Here is a 10,390-nt window from a genome sequence, read left to right on the forward strand (position 1 = left end):
GTAGCTGTGCAAAACATTAACATGGTAAATATATTGTAAAAGACTGACGATATTTCCCTCCCTCCTATCCCACCTCCCCCTTGTTCTCTTCTCTACTTTGACCTGTCTTTTTTCAAAAGTGTGTGCTTCTAATTACCCTCAGCCCCTACCTGCCCTCCCTTCCATCATCCCCCCTCTCATCCCCTTCCCCCCTACTCTCCTGTAGGGTGAGATACCCTATTTAGTGTGTATGTCATTCCCTCCCTAAGCCAAATTCAATGACAGTAAGGTTGACCCATTCCCTTTTGCCTTCCTGTTCTTCTCCATTGTAACAGTTTTCCCTTGCCTCTTCTATATGAGATAATTTATCCCATTCTATCTCTCCCCATCTCCTCCCATTATATTCCTCTATCATCTCTCAATTTCACCTTTTAAGTATCATCCCTTCCTATTCAATTGGTCCTGTGCCCTCTATCTATGTAAATCTGTACACATACATACATATACTCACATATGTAATCATACACCCATATACCCTCCTATATAGACATTTATATGTATGTATACATATATATATATACATTTATATTCCCTTCAACTATTCTCATACTGAGAAAGTTTCATAAGTTATAATTATTGTTTTTCCTTGTAGGAATGTAAATAGTTCAACTTTCATAAATTCCTTATGATTTCTTTTCCCTGTTTACCTTCTCATGCTTCTCTTGCTCCTTGTATCTGAATATCAAATTTTCTATTCAACTCTGGTTTTTTCATCAAGAATTCTTGAAAGTTCTCTATTTCATTGAATGACCATATTTTCCCCTGAAATATGATACTCAGTTTTTCTGGGTAGGTAATTCTTGGTTTTAATCACAGTTCCTTTGACCTCCAGAATATCATGTTCCAAGCCCTTCGATCCCTCAGTATAGAAGCTGCCAGATCCTGTGTTATCCTGATGGTGTTTCCACAATATTCAAATTGTTTCTTCCTGGCTGCTTGTAATATTCTCTCCTTGATCTGGGAACTCCAGAACCTGGCTATAATATTCCTAGGAATTTTCTTTTTGGGATCTTTTTCAGGAGGTGATTGGTGGATTCTTTCAACCTCTATTTTGCCTTCTGTTTCTAAAACATCAGGGCAATTTTCCCTGAGAATTTCTTAAAGGATGATTTCTAGGTTCTTTTTTGGTTCGTGACTTACAGGTAGTCCAATAATTTGTAAATTATCTCTCCTGGATCTATTCTCCAGGTCAGTGGTTTTTCCAGTGAGATATTTCACATTGTCTTCTGTTTTTTCATTTGTTTGGATCTGTTTTATAGTATCTTGATTTCTCATAAAGTCATTAGCTTCCATTTGCTCCAATCTAATTCTGAAGGAATGATTCTCTTCAGTGAGCTTTTGAGTTTCTTTTTCCATCTGGCAAATTTGGATTTTTAAGGCATTCTTCTCATTGCCCTTTTGAGCCTCTTTTGCCATTTGAGTTAGTCTATTTTTTAAGGTGTTATTTTCTTCAGTCAGGTTGTTGACTCACTCTTCATGATTTTCTTGCATCATTTTCATTTCTCTTCCCAATTTTTCCTCCACTTCTCCTATTTGGTTTTCAAAATCCTTCTTAAGGTCCTCTATGGCCTGTAACCAGTTCGTATTTTTCTTGGAAGCTTTTGGTACAGGAGTTCTAACTTCATTGTCTTCTTCCTGTTTCATGCTTTGATCCTTTTTCTCCCCAAATTAGGAACCTAAGGTTTGACTGCTGTGCTTACTTTGCTTCCTTTGCTTGCTCATGTTGCCACTCAATTACTTGACTTTTGATCACTTTGCCACATTCTTCTTTCAGAGAGGAGAGCTTTGTCCCAAATGACTGGGGTTTTCATAGCTGCCAGAGCTATTAGTTGGGTGCCCTCTCTGAAGCCTCCACCAGCTCTAGCACCTGCTCACACACCTCATGACCACCACCCTAGACAACGATCTAGATCCAAGCAGGTTAAATGAAGAGCAATTACCCCTCAGACTGGTTGCTTCTTCCCCCTACAATCTGCAGGCTAGGAGCTCTGAAGAAACCATGTGGTAGTGGCCACCACACCTCAGGTGCTTCTCTATCAGGGGGCAGAGGCTGGACCACACTCCTGGATCAGCTGTTCCCAAAGTCCACACTGACCTTTTTCTTTTTCTTTGGCATTTATGGGTTGATAATTCTGGAAACCACCACAGCTGCTGGTGATCCACTCTCCTGAAGTCCCTCCAGCCGCTACTAGACGGGGCACCCTGGGGCTAAAACCCCAGGCTTACACAGGGCTGGGCTGTGCTCCTAGCACTCTGAGATGGACCCTTTCTGTCCACCTGCTGGGCTGCCTTCAGTGGGAGATTTGTTTCTCTCTGTCACTTTGTGGTTCTGTGGCTCTAAAGTTTGTTTAGAATCATATTTTATAGGTATTTGAAATGGTTATGGGGGGAAGCACATGGAATTTCCCTGCTTCTATGCTGCTATCTTGTCTCTGTCCAAATGAAACTTTTTTTTGGACATGATTAAGGTGGAGATCTCTTTCTGCTTGGCCATGCATATTTGATACATGACTTTTATTTTCCTTTCTTCTTAAAAACAAATTATTTTTAACATTCTTTTTAAGCTCCAAATTTTCTCCCTCCCCCACCCGCTGAGAAGGCAAGAAATATGATATCAATTATACATGTGAAATCACACATAAAAGCATATTTCCATATTAGCCATGTTACCAAAAAAAAGCAAGGGAAATTTCAAAAGTGAACAACTGTGCTTGTGAAAATATGTACTTGAGTTCATCAGCTCTCTCTCTTGAGGTGGATAGCATTTTTTATCATACGTCATGCTTTTTTTCACTTGGGGAGAAGGATTACTAGGAGAAGTAAAAGGGCGGAACTAGTGATGAGGTTATTGTACCCCTACCTCCCCCCCCCACAATAAAAGAAAAGAGAAGCAACAAAGCGTTTTACAAAGACGAATGGGGGAAACAAAGAGAAGCCTGTCAGCATAGCTTGTTGAATAAATTGTATATTGGTAGGGAGAAGTAAGCTGTATGTGGAGTAGCTTCACAGTTGACTATGCAATTCTCTTTTTTCTGTTCTGTACTGTTTATGGAAATGCTCATCTTATTTGGTGTTTAAGTTTAGGAAAAAGCATTTTTTAAAATAGTAAACAGAAAGTAAAGCTTCTGGAAATGAGGGAAGTAGTGCTGAATGGGCAACTTCTAGTCAAATTTTCTTCACTACACAGGCTAGGAATTCCCAAGTCAATTCATTTTTCATTTAAAAAAATCTTTTTTTCATGAACCTAAGGAGTAAAATTACAATGGGATGGCTCCAGGAGTCTGCCAGGAATTATTTCTGTCCTTATATAACATTTATCCACTGGTCATTACTCAAACATGTAACCTAAATTCCTTAAAAAAAAGAAAAGCCTGAGAGATTGAGCCAAGATGGCAGAGTACATGGAGCATTCCAACTGAACTCTCCTAACATTCCCCTCCAAATAACTTTAAAATAATGCATCAAATTGATTATGGAGTGGCATAGTCAGCTACTAGTCAGGGTGAGACATTTTTCCAACCCAAGACAACTCAGAATGTTTGAGAACCCACACTGGGAAGGGGGCTGGCCTAGAGAATAGGCAGCAACAACAGCTGTGGGTCCTGAAGTCATCACCAGCAGCAGAATCTGCAGGTACTTTGCACCCAAGGATGGTAAAGGGATTGTACAACAGATCAGAAAGAGATTAGAGGGGTGGCTAGGTGGCGCAGTGAATAGAGCACTGGTCCTGGAGTCAGGAGGACCTGAGTTCAAATCCGGCCTCAGACACTTAACACTTACTAGCCATGTGACCTTGGGCAAGTCACTTAACCCCAATTGCCCTTCCCTCCCCCCTCCAAAAAGCAAAAATAAAATAAAATCTAAAAATTATTTAAGAAAAGAAAGAGATTAGAGGATTCTTGCACTAATGCTTATGGTTTCAAAGGAACAGGAACTGTTCCCAGGTAGGACCAGAGCACAGACTAGGAGAATAATGACCACATCAATCACTGGATAACATCAAATTGGAAGCAACAAAAATATATAGGCCCCCAAAACTAGTTGTGAAAACAGCAGCCAAAAAAAGTCTAACACTTAGGACAGTCCTTTCTGCTCTATCAATTGAAGAAAGCCTAACTCTAACATAAAGTTCAAAGTCACGAAAAAGACTATAAAAACTAACAAACAACAACAACAAAAAGATCCTGACCATAAAAATCAATTATAGTGAAAGAAAAGAGCAAAATGTAAACTCAAAAGACAATGACATGAAAAGAACTAAAAGCAAAAGCTCAGAAATAATTGTGGATTGGACACAAGGCCAACAAGAATTCCTGGAGTGTTAAAGAAACACACACACACACACGATTTTAAAAATCAAATAAGAGTGTTAGAGGAAAAATTGGGGGGAAAATGAGAGCAATGCAAGAAAATTTTGAAAAGAGAATTAATAGCTTGGTAAAATAAGCACAAAACACGTTGAAGAAGATAACCTTAAGAAATAGAATCACAGGGTGGCCAGGTGGCACAGTGAGTAAGAGCACCAGCTCCAGAGTCAGGATGAGCCTGGGATCCAGGCTCAGATACTTAGCACCACACCCAGAAATAACTGGCCATGTAACCTTGAGCAAGTTACTTAACCCCAATTTCTTAAAAAAAAAAAAAAAAAGAAGAAGAAATACAATCAGGAGAATTCTGGGAAGATGGCAGAGTAGGTCAGAAAATTCCAAGCTCTCCAGATTTCCCACATTTTACAAATAAGACAATATAGCACCTTGAACAAACATAGAGCAGTAAAAATAAATGAGTTGGGGTAGAACAGTGGTCTTCCTGGGACAACTGGAAAAGATCCAAAGAAAAATCCCAGGACCAAGGTTTGCTAGCTGGTTTAGGAGTTAGCCTTGGCAACATCCACAGGAATTTTCATCTCTGGGACAATATGATAAGTCAGGCATCTGGGTGGGGGAAGATCGAGGAAACCTCTGTTGATAAGGGACTCCAGGCACCGCTGTGTTGCTGAGACACTGCCCTAGGTGCGAAGGAACCAGAATACACCTGGTGAGTGCAGAAGCTGTGAGGTGGGGATGCTACTGACTGTGAGTACTTATAGGAGGGAGAAGTTTTTGGTTTCAGTTCCAGGTCAGAGGGGACAACTGAAGGAAGATCTGAGACCAGAGGCACCATCCCCCAAACCCCAGGATGAGAGGTGATTTCAATAATAAGCTCTTACAAATTTAAACAAAAAATGAGCAGGAAAAAGAGAAAGAACCTGACTAAAGAAAGTTACTATGGGAATAGAGAAGACCAGGGTTTATCTTTAGAGGAGGTTACTGAAGCAAAAAAAAAAGCCTCTCCTACTCCAAAGAGTAACACCAAATGGTCATATGCCCAAAAAGAATTCATAGAAGATCTTTTAAAAGACTTTAAAATTCAAATGACAGAGATTGAGGAAATTTTTTTTTAAATAAGAATAGTCCAAGAAAAACAAGACTATGAAAAGAAAGTCAACCAACTGGAAAAAGGAGATCCAGAATCTTAAGGAAGAAAACTACTCCTTGAAAATTAGAATTGGGCAAGGGGAAGCCAGTGAAGTTATAAGAGACCAAGAAATAATAAAATATAAAGAATGAAAAAATAGAAGAGAATGTGAAACCTCTCATGAGAAAAACAACTCATCTGGAGAACAGATTAAGAAAAGATAAAATAACTGGACAACCTGAAAGCTATGATCAAAAAAAGAATCTTGATACAAATTAGAACAGGAGGGGAAAGTAAAAATAGAGAAAAAAATTCACCAATCACACATAAAAGAGATCCTACAAGGAACACCTACAGGAACATCATAGTCAAAATCAGAAACCAACAGCTCAAGGAGAAAATGTTATGAGTAACAAGAAAAAAAACAATTCAAATATGGTGGTGTCACAGTTAGAATTACACAAGACCTAGCAGCAGCTATACTAAAAGACCTCAGGTCTTGGAAAGCTATATATTCTTTATATTGAAAAGCAAAAGAACTGGGGTTACAGCCGAAAATATCATACCCATCAAAGTAAAGCATAATGCTGAATGGAAAAAAAAAACAGACATTCAATGATTTGCAAGACTTAATTTGGATAGTAATTAAGTAGCTTGAAAGAAAGACTGAGGTAGACCTGAGTATGATGGAATTCTAAAAAGCAAAACCATTTAGGAAAAAGATTTTTAAAAAGTAACTATTTTCTACAAATGAGATGAAAGAGGAAGAACTGACAGAGAGGAATTATATGTGGGAGCAGGGTTGGTAGTTCTGGAACCCTACTCTCATCAGGAATGGATTAAAGAGGAAACAGTACATATGTATCTCGAAGGGTATAAAAGTCTTCTAAATTCAGAAAGAAATAAAAGGCTAAAGGGATAAGGAGGGGGAAGACGATAAGGGAGAGATTTTTAGACGGAACCCTACTCACATCACATTTGGGTTAAAAGAGAACAATATATACATTTGGAAGGGAATAAAAGTCTTCTAAATTTATAAAGTAATAAGTGGTGAGGGAATATGATGGGGGGATATAGAAGGGTATCTAGATTAATGGGAATGGGATAAAGAGGGAATAATATAGTTGGAAGACTATAAAAGTCTTCTAAATTCAGAATGAAAAAAGAAGCTAAGGGTAGTGGGGCAGAAGATAAGGGAGGGATCTTGGGGAGGGCAAGGTAGTGGGAAGAAGCAGGAGTCTGGAGGAATAGGAAAAAAGAGATACACACAAACATAAAATAAAGATCAGGAATGGAATTTATTAAGAAAAAAAAAGGAGGCGTAGTAATCATGATCTCAGACAAAGTCAAAGCTAAAATAGATTTACTCAAAAGAGAAAAAGAGGAAACTACGCTATGTTAGCCATTTTAACCAATATTGTTCTAAACCAGGGATGGGAATCTGCAGCCTCAAAGTCACATGTGTTCCTCTAGGTCCTCTATGCAACCCTTTGACCAAATCCAAACTTCATTCCATCAAAGACTTGTACTTGGGAATTTAGAGGGCCACATATGATCTCAAAACTGCAGGCTCCTCACTCCTGTTCTAGACTATTTAAAATACCTAGATACTTCTTTCTAGCAAGTCCAGTGTCAGACTGCGCAAGATGGGGTGAGTGATCCGTGGTCAGAGGAAGGGTGCTGGCTCCGTCTTCCGCGCCCACGTGAAGCACAGGAAAGGGGATGCCAAACTTCGGGCTGTCGACTTCGCCAAGAGGCATGGCTACATTAAGGGTATCGTAAAGGACATAATCCATGATCCAGGCCAAGGGGCTTCTCTTGCAAAAGTAGCTTTTCAAGATCCTTACCAATTTAAAAAGAGAACAGAGTTGTTCATTGATGCTGAAGGCATCCACACTGGCCAGTTTGTGTACTATGGTAAGAAAGCTCAGCTCAACATTGGCAATGTCCTCCCAGTTGGTACTATACCTGAAGGGACCACAGTGTGTTGTCTTGAAGAAAAGCCTGGGGACCAGAGTGAGCTTGCCCAGGCATCCGGAAACTATGCCACAGAGATTTCCCACAATCCTCAAACCAAGAAAACACGAGTGAAGCTACCTTCGGGCTCTAAGAAAGTGATCTCCTCTGCTAACAGAGTTGTGGTTGGTGTTGTTGCTAGAGGAGGTCATATTGATAAACCCATCCTTAAGGCAGGTCATGCCTATCACAAATACAAGGCCAAGAGAAACTGCTGGCCTCGTGTCTGGGCTGTGGCCATGAATCCTGTGGAACATCCCTTTGGAGGAGGTAATCACCAGCATACTGGAAAACCATCCACCATTCAAAGAGATACCCCAGCTGGATGAAAGGTCAGTCTCATTGCTGCCCAGGCTGCCAGTGTACTGGTCAACTCCGGGGTACCAAGACTGTACAGGAGAAGGAGAACTAAAGTACAGAATCCTGACAATAAAAATTATTTTGGAAATTGTATAAATAGAATTATATTTATAACTCACTGGTGGTTGCTTTAGAATTTGGAACCTCACAACAATGCTGTGGGACTAAGTAACATTGCTATTTATATAGGGCTTTTATATCTAAGAAAAAACCCAGGGCCTCTTGACTTTGAGATTAGTAAGTTCTTATACCCCATCAGTAAATAATTTGAGCATAAAAATAAATAAATAAATAATAAAATACCTAGATAGTATAATGTTGGAATACTGCTGTGGTACAGGAAATGATGAGCTGGTGGACTAAGAAAAATATGGAAAAACTTGGACTTATCAAGGAAGATGTTATCCACCCTCAGAAAAAAAGAGGACAAATATAGTACTTGTTATAATACATCTAACATAAATGCATATGACTAAATATGAATATGATTATAGGTATCTAAGTATATGTGTATGTATATAGAGAGAGATAGATACAGATATATGTCTATGCGTATATATATTTGTGTGTATATGTGTGACTATATTCATGCTTAATTGTAGCCTTCTTGGGGTGAAGGGAGGAAGGGGGAAAAAGAACAAAGAAAAAGTGCATCACAGAGAACAAAAGAAAACTTACAAGGAAGCAAAGAAAAGATGGACAGCTTTAAATACAATGTGTAGTATTTATTATATAGGCTTTCTTGAAATTAAAATTTATTGTTGTATATTCTGAATCCTCTTACATTCTGCTGTACACATGGCAATGCTTTTTTTCTTGTAATATTTTTATTTAAGTTTAAAATAAATTTTTTAAATAGAATTGACAAAATGTTTGTAAAAGCTCACTGAAGAAAGTAATTCCTTAAAAGTCAGAATTAGACAACTGGAAGCTAATAATTCCATGAGATATCAAGAAACAATAAAACAAAGTCAAAAGACTGAAAAAAAAAAGTAGAAGATATTTGAAATATCTCATCAGAAAAACAACTGACCTGGAAGAGAGACTGAGGAGAGATAATTTAAGAATTATTAAACTACCTGAAAACAATGACCAAAAAAATAGCCCAGACATCATATCTCAAGAGGTTGTAAAGAAAAACTGCCCCAATATCTTAGAAATGAAGGGCAAGATAGAAATTGAAAGAATCCATAGGTCAGCTAGGTGGCACAGTGAATAGAGCACCAGCCCTTGAGTCAGGAGGACCTGAGTTCAAATCTGACCTCAGACACTAAACAATAACTAGCTGTGTGACTTCGGGCAAGTTATTTAACCTCAATGGCCCTGCCTTCCCCCCTCCAAAAAACAAACAAACAAAAAAGAATCCATCAATCATTTCCTGAAAGAGATCCCAAAATGAAAATTCCCAGGACTATCATAGTCAAATTTCAGAGCTCTCAGGACAAGGAGAAAATACTTCAAGTAGTCAAAAAGAAACCATTCAAATACCACAGAACCACAGTAAGTATCACATAAGACCTATCATCTCACCTGATAAAGGAGTGGAGGGGCTGGCATATTATTATTGCAGAAGGCAAAGGAGCTAGGATTACAACCAAAAATAACCTATCCAGCAAAACTCAGTATAATCCTTCTGGGGGGAAATGGATATTTAATGAAATACTTTTAAAACATTCCTGACGAATATATCAGAGCTGAATAGAAAAATTGTCATTCAAATACAAGACTCAAGAGAAGCAATAAAGAGGTAAACATGAAAGAAAAATCATAGGGAACTCCATAAGGTTAAATTGTTTACATTCCTATTTGGGAAGACGATACATGTAACTTCGAAAAATTTTATCATTATTAGAGCAGTTAGAGTCTACATAGTCAGAGGGCACAAGAATGAGTGGATAATATTGGGATGATCTCCAAAAAAACAGAGGGAGAAAAAGAGATATACTGAAAGAAGGGGGAAGGGAGAGGAAGAATGGGGGAAATTATCTCAAAACAAAAGAAGTAAACAAGGAAGCTTTTTTCAGTGGAAGGGAAAAGAGAGGTAGGGCAATGCTTGAACCCCAATCGTATCCGAACTGGTTCAAAGAAGGAAGAATACATATACATGCATATACACATGTGTGTATATAACTACATATATATGTATATGTGTGTATATATGTGCATACATGTATATATGTCTGTGTGTATGTGTATATATGTATACACACATAGAAATCTATTATGCTCAACAAGGAAGTAGGAGAAAAAGAGGCAAGAAAAAGGGGGAGGGGATGATAAGAGGGGGAGTGCATTTAAGGCAGGCAGTAGTCTGGAAGCAAAACAGACTCGAGGAGGAGCAGGATAAAAAAAGAGAGAAAGAATGATAAATAGAAGAAGATAGGATGAAGAGAAATATACAGTTAGTGAACATAGTTAACAACTGTGAATGAGAATGGAATTAAATGGAAATGGATAGCAAAATAAATTAGAAACCAGAGTCCAACAATATATTGTTCACATGACACACCTGGAAACC

At 38.4% G+C, this 10,390-nt stretch overlaps 1 pseudogene; it reads left to right on the top strand.

The window, feature by feature from the left end:
- Positions 1 to 7,142: 7,142 nt before the first annotated feature.
- LOC138168307 (large ribosomal subunit protein uL2-like) lies at positions 7,143 to 8,084 on the top strand (annotated as a pseudogene).
- Positions 8,085 to 10,390: the final 2,306 nt, after the last annotated feature.

The sequence above is a fragment of the Petaurus breviceps genome, unplaced genomic scaffold, assembly GCF_028583685.1.
Source record: "Petaurus breviceps papuanus isolate PSGF00001 unplaced genomic scaffold, PetGlider_PUasm1.0 126, whole genome shotgun sequence".
Taxonomy (NCBI): domain Eukaryota; kingdom Metazoa; phylum Chordata; class Mammalia; order Diprotodontia; family Petauridae; genus Petaurus; species Petaurus breviceps.